We start from the raw sequence: 9,427 nt of genomic DNA on the forward strand, positions 1-9,427 counted from the left end.
TTGCATCTCGTAGCACATCTATCTGGGGGTCCCATCGAAGCGGAAGGCTATTGTGTCGCGAATAGATCCGCGCCACAGAACGCGATCGCGTTTGCTGTACTGTTGGTCCCAGCTCCTCTAACGGCGAAGGGTTACGACGTGGATCTGGTTAGGATACGTATATTTAGCCAGGAGATCCGCAGTGATCAACAACAAAGAGAATTAATTTCTGGTTACATATCGGATTGTGCGGGCACCCATGTCTCAGAGTTGCCACGACAATAACAGCAGCAGTCAAATTTGGACCGCTTAAAAAAATTAGATTGGGTTAGGTAGCCTCTTCAGGAATAGGGCGATGTCTAACGACACACAGACGCCATAGTAATAGATCGATGGCATTCATGCAACAGCGTCGTGACTTCAGATGTATTATGCATGTATCATCTTCATATTAGCCTCTTATGGCATACAAAACACGCTGACTTAGCAGCGGGATGGCGAGGCAGACGACAGAGACGCGGGAAATCGGAGTGAGCCGCTGAGATCGAAAAATCCGAAAGCAGATGACATCGGTCCGATCGAATCGACTACCGAGAACCTGAATAGCCTGAAAAAAACTGACAAGTGATTGGCGGAAGGACAATTGGTCCCATTGAAATATTGTACGCTTATTATATAGAAAGAAAAGTCTGACATTGTCATTTGTATGGTTTGGGCTGCTATAGGATATTAGAGGTTAGTGTACGTCGCTCTATCGTAGATCTTACAGTGAAGCATTTCGGGTGCATCCGATAAGTTAAGTTCCAGGAATAGTTAGAGATGTGAAGTTTAAAACTATCAGAAGGGAACACTGATCAAAAATCGTTGTTGCACATATGCTACGAAAGTTCAAGTTTATTTCGAGAATTTGTGAAAAGGATCTTATCATTGGATAAGGTAAGTTGCCCGATACCCGGTTACTAAATTTGATATGATCAATTTAATGTCATAAGACATTGTTTTTGGAGTAATTGCTCGCATAGATCAATCAATTTACCGCGGACTGCTCGAGATTATGTAGCAACCGGTGTTTTTAAATAGGCTCGTATGTTTATTTGAGCCTGTGAATTTGTTAGCTGAATCCTACAATTCGATAAACTCCCACAGACAACTTCTGTGACTCTTCAAACAATTCTAGTATTGTAGTTAGAATATGTACAATAAGTAATGGTTTACATGACGTCACATTAAACAAAAACAGGCTAGTACACTTAGTGTTAGAGCAACTGCAATTGGAGCAAATAACAGTAGATAGTCTTAGTGTGGGATTATTTTTAAAATTCAAGGGCTACCAGTTAAAACTTTTGTCCTTTCCACAAATATCACAGCAATCGCTCGAGCCTTTTTAAAGGTCATAGTAGGAAAACAGCGCCCCCGGATCAGTATGAGCTCAGCATGGTGCCACACACACACAGTATCAAGAGCAAATCATCTCGGTTACTGATTCAGACCGGAGCAATTTTATCTGCACGACGTGCAATTCAATAGCAGCCAGCCAGACTGACAACCATTAATATCTTCCTGTTCATGAAGAGCTGTAATAAAAAAATGATGAAAATCTTGATGAAGTAAACTTAATGAATTCACGATCCGATGCATCGGAACGAAAACCAATAGTAAGTTCAAATGGTCAACCTTTTCTTACATTTTTCGTGTAATCGCTTGCATTGTTATGCGTTCAAAGTCTAGCGACTTCTTTCTGTTCGCAAAGCTCGACTGATACATACTGGTAGGGTTTCCGATCTTGCGAGATATAGGAGACTGCTGATGCGTTAGTTTCCTCAACCATTGAGGTACCTCTGCGATGTGAACTTAAGCCTCGTTATATTAGTCCTTTTAATATAAGTAACATCATGATCGTCATTATTGATATAGGTTTATGTGTACCTTGGAAAAGCGAATTGTATTCGGGCACTCCTTCTGGTATAAGTAGAGCTACATTAATACCCATATGGGCCACATGAGTCCCAACTCGTGTGCTCCTATTAGATGAAGTGCTTCTATACAAACGAACCGTAACTCGTCCGTGTGTTGTGTTCAGAGCTAACGGGCCGTAAAGCGTATGGGCGTTCCTTGCAGAGGGGATTATCGCGGCTGCATGTAACACTTCTAACGGAGTTTGCAGCCTCACGCATCAATCTCATGTCTATAACTGAAGTAAAATTAACGCTAGCTTTTGGCGGTCTATTTGCTGAGAAGCACTGACATCAATTTTAAAGCTGATAAGCCTAGTTTCGATCTCGGCTCCTAAACGGGAGTGAAGTTCTGCTATGAGTCACTGTGAGTGAGGCCAAGGAACGTTTTACCAACAAGAAATGGCAAACAAAGTTGACTTCCATTGGACGTTCATTCAATTCGAAGGACAACGTATGGTTCTCAAGTATGTTGTATTGGCCAAAAAAAAATTCCAACGTATCACAAACTTATAATTAGACGGTCTTAGAATATTATATCAAATACAGTGTGAGTTTGCTAATGTTAGCGAGCTAGACTGTGATTCTCGACAGCTGTCAGTTGAGTGTTTGATGTCTTTCCCTGAATCTGAAGTAATCATAATGAGTAATATTAGACTAATGTGACATCTCTCTGTAAGGACGATGTACGAACGTTATTACGTTATGTTCTTCCTTTGGGGCATCGTGAAAATGAGTCCGTTCGATTGTTGACTTGTTGCGCGTGTGCACGATATAATGAAATTTCCGTTTCGCCCATTAACGAGCCATAGTGATCTCGTGAATAGTAAATGAGAAATGAGCAAGTACTTGAATAGTGAATTAGAGGGTCACAAATCGCTCGTCTAAAGCTATAGATTTATTGAACTGGTTGCTGAACAAAATTCCCAAGCCGCTTCAGCCAGCCGAAGGCTACGCTCAACTTTTTCCATTGTTGTGACGTAGCCATATTTCTTGCGTACTGGATTTCAGCATACGCTTTCCTTCGTACATATCTTTCTTATGCTTATTCCAGTCTTAGTGCTCTAGCTCTACTAAATGACGCAAGTAATCAACCATAAAAGGTACGTAAAGGAAATATGCAGCTTGGAGAGCCTCTGCACTTAAGCTACTTGAGTCGGCCTTATCGTATTACATAGAGATATTGTATATCTGTGGCCTAAATGCCCTAATGACTTGTAATTTACCAACTGATCTTTTACTCAATCTGTTGTTTTTCTCGAGTGAACTAGCACATATCATACCTCCTATAAGTTAATGAATAAATCACACCTCTTTTTGTATTCGATGTAGCAGATTTGTATTCGAGCATCGAAGTTATTATTAAAGAAACGTGCTCTCAAATTCGTCTCGGCGCTAATATTTCTTAGTTCCCGCTAATTCAGTTCCTCGTGACGTTACCGCCTTGGTGCTAATGTATGCTAGCACCAAAGATCATCTCCATTCCCCTTTAAAAGTTAAGTTAATGTTTAAAAGAGAACTCATGTTAGATGCTTGAGGCATTACTCCACGAGAAACAGTATTACGTCTGCGCCATTGTTGGTCCTATAATTGTTGGTTGGTTCAGGTACCTGATAAAAACATACGTGACTGGAACTTGATGAATTATTACAATGATACTCAAGGCTTTACTACAGCTTTTGGGCATTTTCAACTAAATTGATTCGTATAACGTTATTCAACTTGGAAGGAACCTTGAAAGAGGCGTATGACTATTCTAACTGTATGCCATAGCCGACACCTACTTACTTCGAACGATTTCTTTGACGTGTTACCAGTTAAATATTGATTTGTCAACCCGCCGGTATTCTTGATAAATTATAGAAAAACGTATCTACTACTTAGTTCAAAAGTCAAGGATTAACCGAATGAAATGACTACTTATGAAAGCAAACCTCGCTAAGAACTTATTTTTAAAAAACCTAATGGTGCTCTGATAGGCTTTGAGCTCCCTGAGAAAAGAGTCTCAAAAAAGGCACCTGAACATCCCATGCAAAAGTATTTGATGCAAATTTTGTCCCACTATTACATTATCGAGCCATGACTGTCCTGTTACAATTTGAACATCGACTTATAAATGTACGTTTTTTTTTTGCGTTACTTAGGAGGAGAGATTATTATAGATTTAATAGCCGAAATCTGGACACATTGATTTTGCTGTGCTGTACAGTTTGGAGGACCTGCAAGGTCTTTAAAGCGACTCTACATATGCACATCGATACGAAAGTCTCTTTCAAGATGAAGATACCGGGGAGACAAATGCGAAAAATCCCCTTAAGTATGGCACAATTTCAAATATAATATGATTCAAAATGACAATATTCGATAAGTACCCTCGTCGTGTCCTACTACATTGGAACCTATCTGACCGGAAATTACACCTCCTTAGTAATGTCATATCAGTGAGTAATGACGGTACAAAAGTCTCTAGAACGTAGTAACGGAACCTTGATAAATTTCTTGTTATTTAATTGAATACTGAGACAGCACATTGCTGCTTGTTAAAACAAATGCGATTTTCTGGAATAGAGAAACTGTAGAGAAACTATCGATAGTCGGGCTGCGACCCTATGCATGGATAACTATGTGGCAAAGTGGACCGATCTAACGAGGCTATGATATAGGTTCCATTGTAGGCTTTTAAAATTAGACAGGCTTTTCCCGTGTGTGTAAAGCAAATGGCATTCTCGTTTCTGCTATTCGGAACGATGCCTTGGACAAGGAACGCTTTTCATACCAACAAAATACGCTATGACATGAATGCGAAATGAAAAAAAGACTTATCTTTAATATCGAAGGTCACGACGTGCACTCGGGTCCTATTCCAAGGGCAATTTGCCTCTAGAGCACCGGTCTCTGGTTTCACATCACGTCCCTTATCTACCGTACACCTTACCGTACAAAGTAAGACTGTGCGAGGAAAAGTCGATGTTTGCCCTGAAATTACCAGCTAACATGTTATGTATTCTCCTCCGTATCTATTCTTCTTACTTAAGTAATTTCTATGATCATTTGTACGAAAAAAGCATTACAGCAGTGAGAATTTTCCAGACTAGCACGTTGTATAATTGGTTTTCAATGAATGAGCAAAAGGTTGTCTTTACTCATCATCACTAACCCTGTTTAATAATTTCTTGCTGGCTATGACGATCTAGATTGCCACAGGTCATAACATAAGAGAAAACATAAGAAGCAGATGGAAACACACATAGCATACTCATTATGTAGCTTTTCGACGAGTTTTTAGTGAAATTCTTACATTATAATATAACATGAATAGATTTGTTCTATAAACTCCAGTGTACGGGGAACTTGTTTTCCGTGTTCGCTGGTAATAAGTCAATATTTATGTTCGTCGACGATTTCCTTTTCTGCCTCTTGTTTGACGTATTAAGCTTTAAACTATCGTAATTATGTCCTTATAATACTGCACACGCGACGTGTTCGTTGCTGAACTTCGAAACAAGAGATGGCTTAAGTTCGAAACCGGGCACAGACATATTTCACTTCGTGTTCGGAGCCAGCCGTCTGACGCAATACTTCACGTCTCAATTACCGGACGTCAAGGTCGAAACATTTATTTTTCCAACTAATATACTAAGTGCATCCTCACCATCTCGACCGTTGAGCCTGTTCCGGCCGTGGAAAGTAGTAATAATCATTCGTGACACCCGCATCTCCTTGTCTAATATCTACATAATACCGCCGTCTATTACGCGTTAACCCTACGCAACCCAACGCGTCCGATCAGTCCTCTCGAATGCCTAGGAAAAGCCTGCTTTGACGCAATAGTCTTCCTCGGATCTGTGTCTAGTTACGACAAATAATAAAATAAGGTCAGATGGTTACTAGAAGTGACTAATAGTTGGCCGTGATGCGTCACTCCACAAAAAAGCATCTAGTATATTTTCTGGGCAGGCCATTGAAGGCTTGAAGTGCTTCACAACTTCCGAACCTGAAGCGCCTATAGACACTGTCTACTGCGGCATCCGTCACCATAGTCACGAGTGTCCACGTGTCGCGCATAGACAACGTCAAGTGCCTGGAATATATTGTATTAAATATTCGGTTAGAAATTGAACTAAGACGCACAGCACTATCGTGGATAGCTCGACAATTCATTTTAGCTCAATACATCCCAAGCATTGCATGTATTGGTAATGGGTGATGCCAAATGGCCCATGATGACGCTTTACTTTTGCTCCGGTCAGTTAACAGACGCCGTTTGCTTATGCTTGTTTTTACGGCTGGTCCTTTTCCTCGTATAAAGGTACAAATATGAACTCATAAGTTTAAGCTACTTACAGAGTAATAGCACTTAAAATTAACTTCTCAGCCCAACGCAACCCAAAAAAAATATCATAAATTTTAAAAGAAAAAAAAATTCTGCCTCAGCGTAATTTTCCAACGTCATTCAATTAAGTCTAAATTGTTATTAAGATGTAATTCTTTTTCCCCTATTATGTCAGGAACATAAAAAAGACAAAGTTTAATAACAATATAGGTACACTACGGTAGAAAGTTGAAACGTAAACATGTAAATATTCTTTGCATATGGTACCATAAACGTAACAAGATACAATGTAATGTCCTGAAAAGCTAGGAAAATTTAATCTGGCAAAATAACCCAACAGTAATCTTTTCATCAGTAATCTCGCCATGTATGTAAATACTTGTATCGTAATCAAACATGGCTCGCAAAACAACTGCCCGTAGAAAGTTGTTAGAAAACTGGTTTTTCAAATTTATTTTGAAAAAAAAAGTGCAAGAATATAATTTAGCTACTATACCGAAGCGCAAATAATACTAGCCAATTAACTTAAGAAAAAAATACTTAACGCAAATAGAAGGGCTAAACAGAGTGACGTCAGTTACCGTTGGCGTTTGCACGCGTAAATGCGCCCTTAAATAAATACTAAAGCTATATTTCTACGCTTTCCTTTGCATATGCCATCATTGTCGATTTAAATCCGAAAAACCATTTGAGTAATCTACCTATATATATATATATATAGTAAAGGATATATGGGTTTTTAGAAAATTAACGATTCTTCATCTTTTAGATTACAAGACTGCGAAAGCTTGAAGGACATACTGGTCTATTTTTTATGTGGTACCACTGCCGTTAGTTAAATATCGGTCCATCGTCCGTATCCTCTCGTTCACCAACCTCCGTAATCAATAAGGACACGGTAAGGTTAGGAGCAGTTTCGTAAGGGTTACGCTTGAATGAATGTAGGTGATCGGTAGACTAAGCACCATCCTCATGTCAAACAAATTGAATTGGCAACAAACAACCATTACGGTGTTCTCCTGTGATGGCATTACAATACTGATTTTCTTAACGAATAGGCAGAGCTTCTACTAATTTCGCAGGACACAATCTGTGACGTCAGCTGTCGGCCTTAAAGTGTGAAATATGCAACAGCTAAGCTAGATAAATCATGTGGCACCCTGATACATTATTCTAACTGGAACCCTGTGGCATGAGTGTCAACTTCTACGAGCGAATATAGGTATCGAATAAGTTTGGGCAAAATAAATCAAGACAACTCCGCCATTTCGAGCTCCCAGCAGTAGCTGGAGCTGGAAAAGCTCTTTAACGTCAGGCCTGATGATTTCTGGCGAGACGGATTAAGTGCTTCGATGGCGGCGACGGACACTGATAACAAACACGTAATAAATACATGTTTCATTTCTGTTACGTGAAAAACTCTCTTTAGAGCTTATAAAGTATAGGGTAATAGATAGTTTCAGAGAGGGCATCCGTCGCGTAATCACCATTTTAATGCGTATTCGTCGTGTTGCCCGCCTTTTTATCTACATGTATTATTTGTCTCATAAGTATGATGCGCTAACGAAACTATTTCTTTCGCGCCCTCGATCGGCTACGAAGCTATCGTATATAGCTCTTCCTGAAGGAATTGCCGTCACGCCAATGAGTGTGTCAGTTAAGCGATCGATGACACAGTGGTACGCAGCTAACTCCAGTACTTCTCACCTATCTACCGTCGCGGCAAACGCTTTGTCCTTGCTGCGCATCAGGAACGAAACAAGGACCTATCTTTTTTGCGAAAGTAGATGTGTGGGTTTCGCATACTCTTGTACAGTAGCCCAACGTAGCCAATATTGCAACAACAAACGATTGTCCAATTTGTAGCCGTACTATTTTTATTGTGACAGCTATTATCACGTAGCGCGATACCAGACTCAGTCGTTTGCGTGGAAGGCAGGCACGTTCACTGAGTGACGTTACGTCCCCCCATCGATGCAATGCAGACGGATCACTGACTGATTGGTGGCTAACAACGCCGATTTGACAGTTATTCTATTAATTTCGTTATCGTCTTAATCGATGCACCCTTTCCGGTATTCGACAGAAAAATGCAAGTATGTAAACGCGTATGGTTAACTAGGCCTCTGCTGGAAAAGAGCTTTTTTGCAAACGTATGCTATTTATAAAGCTAACGTTTCAGATATATGAGAGCAGTGGGATGTGAAGAGCTCAAGCAACACGTGTGTAAATCTGAAGATATTTGAATAAAGCAAATTAATTTATCAAAAACGTATGCCGTAAAAAAAGACACCTCTTCGGCATCGATACAAAAATAAGTACGAGCTTTTCGCGTTTGTATTCGCACAGTATGTCCCCTTCTTTTCCGTAGTACGTAACACAGGCACGAAGTGTTAACGATTCTAAAAAAATCATCAATTCTAGCTAGTGCCCGTTGGATTGACGCTATGGTGCTCGTAATTGCCAAAAATTATCGCTAACGATACTCACAGTAGTGCCCGTGACGCCCAACATAAGTTAATATGCTAGCCTTTACGTTTGATCATTTTCGTTGCAGTAGATGTTCGTATAAGGCTAAATAGTAGTTACCAGATTTGGCTTGTGGCATCGCTAGAATCATCAGCATTTATAATGCCTACCTATTTTTTTAGCACGTTTTCTGAGTCATCAACCAGACGCACCGCTCTGCTTTCGTTCACTGGTGACGTCATGATGCGTCAGATCTGACCGTCGTATTTTATGGAAGGGTTTTTCTCGTTGCTGTGGTCTTACTAATCGCATCGAATCTTGCGCTACAGAAGGACACGCCAATAATATCTGCTACAGCAAACTTACGTTATAAGATCATTCTACGTAAAAAAGCAACTGTTACGTTAATTAAATAAGATCAAATAACTCAACATTGACTAAGCTCATAGAACAGCTAAATTCGAAATATTTCGACATTCTATAAAGCTCTTAGTGGTACAGATTAGCTGGTCAGTAGAACTTGTTAGAAAAATGCGAAATGACTTCTAAGGGTGTAGATTAAAATGGTGAAAAATCCCACAGCAAAATGTGTTGGTCCAGAATTACCTGCAAACAACATCGATTTGAAGCCGTGCCTTAGGCATGATTTTCTATATGTAAAAGCCAATCACTCATGTTTAAATGTCGATACAGA

At 39.8% G+C, this 9,427-nt stretch overlaps 1 long non-coding RNA gene across 1 annotated transcript; it reads right to left on the minus strand.

Annotated features, from left to right (window-relative positions):
- Positions 1–5,163: 5,163 nt before the first annotated feature.
- LOC111269749 (uncharacterized) lies at positions 5,164–9,048 on the minus strand. Its single transcript, XR_002685909.1, has 2 exons — positions 8,904–9,048; positions 5,164–6,012 (listed from the first exon to the last, which is right to left on the minus strand). It is a non-coding gene; the product is annotated as an uncharacterized LOC111269749 (long non-coding RNA).
- Positions 9,049–9,427: the final 379 nt, after the last annotated feature.

Source organism: Varroa jacobsoni, unplaced genomic scaffold (genome assembly GCF_002532875.2).
Source record: "Varroa jacobsoni isolate VJ856 unplaced genomic scaffold, vjacob_1.0 scaffold_1410, whole genome shotgun sequence".
In the NCBI taxonomy this organism is placed as follows: Eukaryota; Metazoa; Arthropoda; class Arachnida; order Mesostigmata; family Varroidae; genus Varroa; species Varroa jacobsoni.